General features: G+C 39.2%; 1 pseudogene; it reads right to left on the bottom strand.

Moving 5' to 3' along the window:
• Positions 1-322: 322 nt before the first annotated feature.
• LOC122123448 lies at positions 323-422 on the bottom strand (annotated as a pseudogene).
• Positions 423-10,701: the final 10,279 nt, after the last annotated feature.

Raw genomic sequence — 10,701 nt, 5'->3', positions numbered from 1 at the left:
ATCCTAGATATAATACTTTGAATTCTACATTGTTATATCATGTATAGATTCATTAATAAATGTGACCTTTCAGATTGCATTCCATATAGAAGGAATTTAAGATTCCTTTTTTTACTAGGTTCTTATATTATTTTATTTCTTTGGGATAAAATGGCAATGTTATCTAATTTCAAGTTTTGTAAAGGTTACATTTCTAAGGTGAAAATTTAATACACTGATGTCAAACTAACCTTTAATTCTATGAATTACATGTATGTTACACTTGTATTTTTGTAATCAACTTTTTAATAACTTTTTTTTCATTTCTTGCATCAGAAGAATGAAAAATATGGAATACTTCACAAATTTTCATATCATCCTTGTGCAAGTGCCATGTTCATCTCTGTATTGGTGTAATTTGGGTAGACCTGCTGCTGAAGCATGTAGTATACTCTAAATTTAAGTACGTAATGATATAATATTTATAAAGGCATGTATCCATAGTTGCCTTTTTGTAACAAGGAACCCTTATTGTTCCTAAAAATGCTATTGATCTCATTTCTCTAAAAATCTGTGTATACTGGAAAAAACTTATATAGTTTGTTCGATTGCTTACATTTACAATTTTTTTGTCAATGAGTATTTTGTCATTTTCATTTTAAATTTGATCATACTTTGAAACCTTTACAGCTAAGTCCAAAGGTGGTGGCTTTTCAAGTACTTATTTATCAACTGAGTTAGCTTTGTGGAGCTAATGGACTCAAAGTAAGCCTTGCTTAAGAGCTACTTCTAACTTTCTGCAGCTTAAAATTTCCCAAATGAGGTCTTGCTGGGACAAATATCTACCTAAACCTTTACCCTTCTTTCATGTAGGAACAGACCAACCAGAATATCTTACCCTGACAGCATAGATTGTCTTACTGGAACAAAGCTAATCTTAGTTACAAGGGATCATGGAGAGATGAACAGTTCAGACAGAATTGTTCAGAATGGAAGGTATTTTATCAAAACATAATTGTTAATTATACTTATCATTTAAAAAGTAGCTAAAGCCAAGAAAGTGAAAAAAATTGTTCATATGCATGATTACCTATTGTCCTGGCCTGTCTATCATCCAAACAAGCAGGAACTTACACTTCTGGCATTCTGTCACCAAATATTTCCATAGCTCCTGGAGAAGTCCATATGTTTCTCCTCGATATTAGGCCTTAAATTGGTAATGTTTTAATCACAGTGTTTCCTCTTGCCTCTAGGCCGTAAATCTACAAATGGTAAAGCTTTAAGTCTAACTCTACCAAAAACTGAGGTAGAGGTAATGGAATAATACTTTAAAACAGAGTTGCCTTTGATTCCCTAAACACAACACAACAATGCAAAACAATTTTTATATTATATATACTTATATATTTATATGTGCTGATTTTAAATTTCATAAAGTGAATCTTACTAGAATTGATAATTTGACAAATATATTGACATTTATTCCCATAAATAAATTGGAATATAAATAATTAGGTTTAGAATATATATTAGAATATAAAAAGTATTAATGCTATATCTTCGGTATAAACTTGTGATACCTTCTAAGTGTTCATGGTCTTCTGAATTCACATGGTAAAATAACAGTATTGTTTTCTGCTAATATATAAGGGATTTTATTCTGATGCTCTGTTTATTGTTTTAACTCGCTGGTCGCAAAGTGTTTTTCTCCATATTTCTGAAGCATTCTTACTGATTATACCCAAATTTTGCTGATATGATGTCTAAAAGCTATTATTTTTCTGCAGGACCCACGGGTCCTAGGATACCAGGTCCCAGTTATCTGCGTCATCAGATAACAAGGGCATGACTTCTCACATAGGCCCATGCAACATATCAACAGAAAATAATTGAAGACTCATCTCAATTTCTCATTTCCTATAATATTTCAGGGCTCCAATTCTTTACAAGAATTAGCAGTAATCAATTGTGAAATGCAAGGCAAGTTAAAATGAAAGAAGAGATCAGAAAATTTGAATGAAAGTACTGTAATTCAAACTTTCAATTTACAATGACCAGCCCATATGAGTGAACAAAATCACAAATGAACAAGGTTATTTTTAATACCAGTCTCCTAATGATTAATGAAAGATTTCAGTGCAGCCAAAAATACAATTTCTGGAATCATAGATCCATAATTGGTCTACCAAGACTAGGAAAACTTGATTTAGATGTCAAATATAATTTAGAAAAACATTAATTGAGAAGACTCTTAGTGCTTCAAAACACTGGTACTTCAGTAAAACTTGGTTCTGTAGTTTAAAAATGTTGTCATTCTCAAACCAATGTAACCTACATTTAATCTCCTGAAAGTATATTCCTTTTCAAATAAACTTTTTCAAATCATATTCACCAAAGTAACACTTGACAAGTAGATGATAGTGACATTAAAAGGTTTTCATGTGTAGCGAGCAAGTTACAATAGAGTTGATTTACGTACTCAGCACTAATACCAAACAAGTTCAACCAATCATTAAAGTGTAGAAATAGTACCCCCCACCATTTGTGTTGTTCAGTAGGTGCCTTTCAGAAATATGTTAAATAGATCAGCCTCCCATATTCCAAATCCAAATATTAGCTAATAAAGTAAATTTCATCACATAAGAAGGTACATTCTAAAAAGTCACTAATAGTTGCCTTATCATGTGTTGCCTTATTATATATTTTCCCTATCTGTTTAACATAGTAATAAATATGACATTAAGTCTTGAATATGGGTACTGATGAGAGATGTGACAAACATAAAATCTGTCTTCTATTTCTATCACATTCCTCTAAGTAGTAAATTTTAGTTTTCTTCTCATTCCAAAACTTATAGGTAGTAGAAAAAATTATCCTTTGTAAAATAAAATAATCACATACCATTGTACAAAGCCATTTATAAAAACTGGTAGTTAGGAATGAATTCTAAGCCATTTTTAAACTTTCCTGTTGACTAAAGATTAATCTTCCAAATGAACGAGAATAAAATCATGTCTAAGTTCTTCACATCTCCAGTCTTGCAAATTGTTATTGCAGATGAATGAATTATGGAAATATAAGCTGACATCAGTTTCCTATATATTCTCCATCCTGGCTGAGATTCAGAATTTGCACAGCACAGGAAAACAGGTGCAATGACTGGCTTCTCACATCAGGGTGAATTTTTGGTAGTGCTGAGCTTCGAACTCAGGGGGTAGGAGGCCCAACTGCCCAATTGATTCACGTGATCACACCAGACTTTGAGTCAGTAAGGAGATGGGCTCTTCCTAGGAACTGAGATCGAGCCACAGGGAGGCCAAAATAGTGCTCAATGCATCATTTAAATATGGGATGTATATTCACATCCGTGTGTGGACTGCATCGTGCATTGAGTGTACTTACTGTGTTTATTTTGTATGCTATTCATGGATGTATTGTGTATTTTCTTATGTATATGATGACAGGTATAACTGGGCTGACATGGATAACAACTTATTCCCATGACCACAGGGTGGCCCATGCATTCTCCATCCTTGCTGAGACCCAAGACTTGCACAGGAAAGGAAAACAGATGCAACTATTGGCTTCTGACGTGAAGATGAATCTTTTGGCAGGACTGGGATCTGAACTCGGGGCCTAGCAGGCCCAATTGGTGAATGGGTCCAGATGCGCACACCAGCCTGTGAGTGACAAAGGAGCTCATCGTTCCCAGAACCTGAATTTGAGCCCCTTGGGGGGAGAGTGGGGAGCATAATAGTCATCCATTCATAAGTTGAAGGTAGAAAGCAAGTAAGTACATATTTGTATAGAGTAGGATTGATGGTGACCTGTGATGAAATCCAATCTGTGAGTACCTATATTTGGATCTTTTCTGATGCATTAATTTCATGTCTGTGATGATTATTGTCATGCTTCATTAACTCTTCTTTACAAATAATCTATACCACATGAGTCTTGCATATCATTTCCTACTCGCATCATGCACAAACTACTCATTCAAGGATGAGATTGATCGCATGCCATGACTCTTCCTAGGTCCAGAAACAAGTATCTCAGGATCTCCCGCCATTCCCTCCTCTTAGGGGGACTGAATTCAAGCCTCAGTCCTGGAAAAGTTACTCCTTATATACATTTTAACAATAGGATTTATACTTCCGTTCAGATGTTCAGTCCATATTGTGTTTGGTGCGTTTATTCATTTTATTTCCTGTTTTATTAATTTATTTGCCATTTATTGTATTGACTCTTATGACACTTATACCATTTATTACATTGTTTACATCCTATCACATAGAATCTAGATTTTAGATGTGTTCTCCATCATGCCTGGCAGTGCTAAGATCTGAACTCAGGGTCTAGCAGGCCCAATTCATGAATGGGTGAGTTTGAGCATGGCAGCCTCTAGCCAATGAAGCTGTCAAGTGGTTCCCAGGCACTGAGATCGACCCCCAGGTTTGGCCAAAACAGCTATACATGGATAGGCAGACGGTGGTATACAAAGTAATATATATTGTTAAAGAGTGCCAGCGCCGTCTATCTATGATTGAATGACACCTACTACGTTCCTACCAACTCTTAGGTATTTATTATACCACCATTGAAGGAATAATATTCTTTTCATGCTTAATAAACTATACATTAAGCTCAATCAACATTCTAGGACTATTGCATCCAATTTTAGACTAGACGGATGCATGAACTACTCATTCAATGCATATTCCCATGCATAGGAATGAGTCTCTTGTGATATCCTGCCATTGGTGTCAGGACTGGGATTTGAACCCAGGGCCTATGTTCACAGGTTGTCCTATGGCTTCACTGATAGCCCACAAGCCATCAGCAATGGCAGGTCATATCTACTTTGCAGCCATGTCATTCAAACCCAGGATGGTCACTGTGCAAAGAAAAAAATAATAAAACCCCAGCCTCCTGAAGGTTGCCACTTTTTCTGCTTTCCAGTTTTTTTTTCTTCCAGAAAGCCCCCTGGGCCTAGGATCTTAGGATCAGCTATGGTTCCAGAGGCTGCACCCGAGCCTAGGGAGATCCAAGCTGAGGCAGAGCTTCCATGACCTGAGTTCAAGCCCCATGGTTGGCCAAAAAATAAAAGAAAAAGAAAAAAGAAATATTTAACTAAATTAAAAAAATAAAGCTCCCTAGTTTGGAATTTCAGCTAGTTTTCTTTCCTAGCCTGGTATTTGAACTCAGGGTCTTGGTAAATCTGTAGCAATGTCAGGGAAGACTTGAGTTCAAACCTTGTGCCAAACAAAAACGAAAAACTAACTCACTGACCTAAGCAGGGGGAGGTAGTTGTGGATATGGGAAGGAAGGTATGGTAGGGGGAAAAGAAAGGAGGAGGTAACAATGCTCAATATGAAATTTACTCATTACCTTACTCTTGTACAATATTTTTACAATAAAAAACGAACAAAGACAAACAATGTAGTTCTCAGAGAAGCACTTTGGAGGTTAGAGAAGGATTTCTGACTGAATAGCTGTACAAAATTCTACACTTCTTAAAATATTCAGTATGGAACTGAATAAACATAACTGGTTCCATTAAAAATTATGTCAGTGTGTTGGAACTGGGGCCAGTATTTCTGCCATTGCTAGGATTTGAGCTCACCATCCAGGTAACTATTTTGCATCATGGGTGAAGGCGAAGCTTACTGTCCATGAGGAAAGAAATTCAGGCTAGAGTTCCCAGGGCCTGAATGAAGGCCCTGCAATGGAAAAAATATCTCTATACATGTGTATTATATGATATGTATACTTACATATGTATGTTAATTTCATATTATGATGAAGGTGGATCAGTGGTAGAGCGTTTGCCTTGCATGCCTGAGGCCCTGGGTTCGATCCCTTAGCACCTCATAAGCAAAAAGAAAAAATCCAGAAGTGGCGCTGTGGCTCAAGTGGTAGAGTGCTAGCCTTGAGCTGAAGAGCTGACTGACAGCACCCAGGCCCAGAGTTAAAGCCACACAACCGGACCCCCCCCCCCCAGAAAAAGAATGATTATGTATTTTGTTTTTCTTTGATTCATTTATTTATTGATTACTGTATTTGTACCCAATAATTTAGGACATTGACTCATTTTCATTAATATTTTATTAAGTGTTGAAACATAATACATAATTAAATGGAAGCATTTGTCACAGTCTTCACATGATTAAAGTCTCTCACAAGTATGAGCTTTATCTTATTTATCTTTGGAACCTTCCTATCAGGTTTTCTTTAGATGATTTATACTCAGAAGCCTTTTCTTTAGGATAGGCAAGTGAGGGATAAAATTGTGAGGGTGGGGCTAGAAATGTGGCTTAGTGGTAAATTGCTTGCTCAGCATGCATGAATACCAGGGTTTCAATCCTCAGTGCCACATACTCAGAAAAAGCCAGAAGCTGTGGAGTAGCTCAAGTGGCTAGCCTTGAGAAAAAGAAGCTCAGAGAGAGTACCCAGGCCCTAAAATCAAGCCCCAGGACTGTCAAAAACAATAAGCCAGATGCCAGTGGTTCATAAATGGATCAGTAGCTTCTCCTGAGGCTGAAAGCTGAAGACCACAGTCCAAAGGAAAGCCTGTTAGATTCTTATCTCCAGTGAACCACCGAAAGAACCCACCTAGCATTTTGGATTAAGTGGTAGAGTGCTCACCTTGAGCTGAAGGGCTCAGGGTCAGTGCCCAGACGAGAGCTCGAGACTCACAACTGGAAAAAAAGTGAGGGTTAATTAAAATACTTTTCCTATTTGCTAATTACGAGAACATTCTTTGGAAGATGAACACTGATGTACACCAGAATTGGAGTCAGAGCTCAAGGTTCAAGTGTAGCACATACATATGCCCATCCTCTCAGACTGTAGCATTGTAATATTGTGTCCTATAGGGTTCTTAAAAGTCCAAGGTTAAAAGGCTTATTATGCTCCACAAGCCCTTTGTGATAAGCAGTTGAATTGTATTGTCAATGTCATTATAGTTCTGAACCTAGCAGAGCACAAGTAGCTCATGCCCATCACCCTAGGTCAGGAGGTTGAGGTCTCAGGATCACAGGGTAAAGCCAGCCAAGGGAGGAAATCTATGACAAAATGACTTCCACTTCTGAAAGGTCAGATGTTCAAGAGCTTCCTGTGTTTCCCTTGGTGATGAGAATTTACTTGCACATTAAATGTTCTTGGAGTTCTCGAGCTATAGAAGAAGGAAAGAAACATTATTGACCTGTCCTGGATTCAAATGAAGTTCTCAGGATCCAAGCCCTAGCTCTGATAGCAGGAAGAACTCCAGTGTAACTCTGTAATTGAAGGACAGAAAACAGTTTCAAAAGCCAGGCTAGGTGCAGAGACCAGGCCTACAGGATTAGGAGGCAGAATGTATACACTCAACAGGGAAGTGAGCTGCAAAACCACTTCATTTATTCCAGGCACAAGCAGCAATGGGGAAAACCTGCAACATTTGATAAAGTTACACCAGGGTCAGGCTTTACTCAGCCTCTTCAAACAATGACTAATTAACCTTCCTCCCTCATGTGAAGGGAGCCTCAGGCTACCGTTAGGTTACCAATAGAGAGCCAGTTACTGGGGGAGAGGGGAGGAATAGAGTAAAAAAAACCCTGCTCGCTGGTCTTAGGGAGTGGGTTTTTGACTCTCCATCTATCAGATTTGAAGACCCTTCTGTCTCTGCCAGTTCATTCTCCTTCCTTCATTCTCCACATAATTAATGCAAATCCCCAGACTAACTAGAGGCAGGACTGTTTCTATTTTGTCTCCAAGCACATGAGTTAGAACCTAGCTCTGCCCTCTTGACTCTGGGGCCCTTGGTTGCCTGAGAAGTGGGAAAGAGACAGTCTTCCTGCTCTGGGGTTATGTGAAGGCACACTGCAAAAGGCCTCCTGACTGGGAAGTGTTCCCTTCTTTTCTCCTGACGTCCAAACATTAATCTATCATCTTCCTTCCTTCCTTCCTTCCTTCCTTCCTTCCTTCCTTCCTTCCTTCCTTCCTTCCTTCCTTCCTTCCTTCCTTCCTTCCTTCTTTCTTTCTTTCTTTCTTTCTTTCTTTCTTTCTTTCTTTCTTTCTTTCTTTCTTTCTTTCTTTCTTTCTTTCTTTCTTTCTTTCTTTCTTTCTTTCTCTCTTCCTATCTATCTACCTACCTACCTAGGTATCTCTTTGCCAGGTCTTGGGTTGAACTTAAGGCCTGGGCACTGTCTGTAGCACTCTACTACTTGAGCCACAACACCAATTCTGGCATTTTCTGTGTATGTGCTTCTGAGGAATCGTACCCAGGGCTTCTTGCATGCTAGGCAAGCACTCTCTCACTAATCCACATTCCCAGACCCCTCATATTTTTCTTAATGGTAGTTTTTACGTAAGTATGCTACCATTTTATGTCCCCAAGTTTAATTTTCTGAAGACTGGTTACTTCTAAAAAATCCTATTTTCTGTTCCCCTGCCTGATTTGTGACTGTTCCTGCATTGTCCTCATAATAAAATGCTAATAAAGAGTGCTGAGATCTTCAGTGCGCATCATATAAGGACACAGGCCTGGAACCCTGGAAGAGAAAGCAATGGTCCTGATATGAAGAGGATGATGCAGTAGGCGCAAGGATTATATCTGAAAAATAAATAAATAAAAGAAGCATCATTGCATACAGTGTGTTTGAACTCAGGGAGGTAATATACACACATAAATAAGTAGGGCACTGATACATAAACGTGGCCTTCTCTTTTTGAAAAATTTTTTGAGGCTATCCCATGGCTTAAACTCAGGGTCTGATGCGTTCCTCAGCTGTTTTTCCCAAGGCTGCGGCTTTACCACTGCCACAGCTCCACTACCAGCCATCTGGTGGTGAATCGGACATAAGTGCCTCCCAGGCTTTCCTGCCTGGTCTAGCCTGTTTCTCCTGCTCAGCTTTCTCTCTCAAAGCTCGATCCCTACCTTCTGGGCCACTGCTCCACTTCTGGTTTTCTAGTGGTTTATTGGACATAAGAGTCTCACAGACTTCCTGCTAAGGCTGACTTTGAAGGGTGATCTCCCAAAAAGATTTCAAGCGGCTTTCCTCAGGGACTCACCAAGGAGCCCCTCCACACAAACCTGTAGTCTAAATCTCAAGAGGCACTAGAGAAAAGAAATGCATTAAGATGCTTCTAGTGTATTCTAGATACTTAAGGTTGGAGACACACAACAGTCCTAATTATTAGATCATTTTGTAGGCAAAAGAAGCAATGCAGACAGTATAAGGATCGCTCTAGCTTTTGGTCCGCCCATCTTGAGACAGTAAATTGTTGTAGCTCAATGCTAACTGGCAGAGCTGGCATGTCCTGTGGACATTTGCTCCCAAATCCTGTGACACTCATTTCTCACTTTTGGTTTCAAACCTATGAACAGATGGTAAGAGGAGGAGAGAAAATCTTTATTAGAGAAAGCAGCTATAAAGGACATTGGGTAGTTAACTTATAAATTCATAACACTGGTATGACCCTGTTAAGAAGTCAGGTTTCCAGATTAAAAAATGAAGAAGAAAAGAAAGAAGGTGCCAGTGGCTTCTCATTGTAATCTCAGCTCCTTAGTAGGCTGAGATGTAGAGAATCTGAATTTGAATCCAGCCAGCGTAGGAATGTCTATGACACTGTTATTTCTAAGAGATCACAGAAAAAGCCAGAAGTGGGATTTTGATTCAAGGTTAATGCACTACCCTTGAGCAAAAGGATCTCAGGAACAATGCTTAGGCTCATAGTTCAATACCAGGACCTGCCCCCTCAAAAAGAACCTGTACTTCCATATCTTTGTGTATGTATGTATTATTCCTATAGGTGAAGCTCCAGAGTAGGTATGATGAATGGCACCAATCTAGAAAATTTGTATCCAATAAAATGATTTCATAACAGAGACTGATTTCATGACAGTGCATGTTCTGCGACTCCCCTCACTGTTTCCAGTATAGCCTGAGGGTTTCTCTGCATCCCAGGCCTGCTGGAAGAAGTCTCTCTCATTGTCTGGACAGGCAGACAAAAGGCCTAAGTTCTGTACAGCAGTATAACAAACAACTCCATCTGTGTCAGATAGTGAGAATGAGTGTGGGTGGGCTCTGAAGTTCAGGAAAAAAGGTCTATTTTTAGCACAATCTATTTCTTTCCCCATTGCTCTGGTTTGACAGGAAGCCATTTGTGCCACCTCCCGTGGCAGGCCAAGTCCTGTGCACTTATCCTGCCATTGTGAGACTATATTCCCGTGTTCAGATACAGTGCTCAATATAATTCAGCAGTCCTTCTGGCAGACAACTAAGGCACTGAAACTCATGAAAAGTTTCATTGAGGATGACGATGGGCCTATGATGCCTCTCCTAGGTTTCTGGAAGCTTGGGAAATCCAAGCACATACCTGATATCACAAAGCTTCCTGTCATCTAGGGCTCGTAAAGTTCTTCAGGTTTTGAAACATTTGACCTCTCCTAGTTGGGCCCTGGCTGGCTAGGTTTTGGGGTTGAAAGAAGGGCTGGGGTGCTGACCATGAGCTCAGTGTAGAAGCCCGGTGCTTTACCATTTTGTCTAACAGCATCACTTCTAGTCTGTGAGTGTGTGTGTGTGTGTGTGTGTGTGTGTGTGTGTGTGTGTGAGCCCGCGTGTGCACATTCACATACACCATTCCTGGAATTTGAACTCAGGTCCTGAGCACTGTACCTATTTTCTCTTGTATAAGGATACCCCTGTCCCACTTGAGCCACAGAGACACTTCAGGCTTCTT

The sequence above is a fragment of the Dipodomys spectabilis genome, unplaced genomic scaffold (genome assembly GCF_019054845.1).
Source record: "Dipodomys spectabilis isolate Male_0828 unplaced genomic scaffold, ASM1905484v1 ptg000228l, whole genome shotgun sequence".
NCBI classification, from domain to species: domain Eukaryota; kingdom Metazoa; phylum Chordata; class Mammalia; order Rodentia; family Heteromyidae; genus Dipodomys; species Dipodomys spectabilis.
This window is presented reverse-complemented; position numbering and strand designations above follow the sequence as displayed.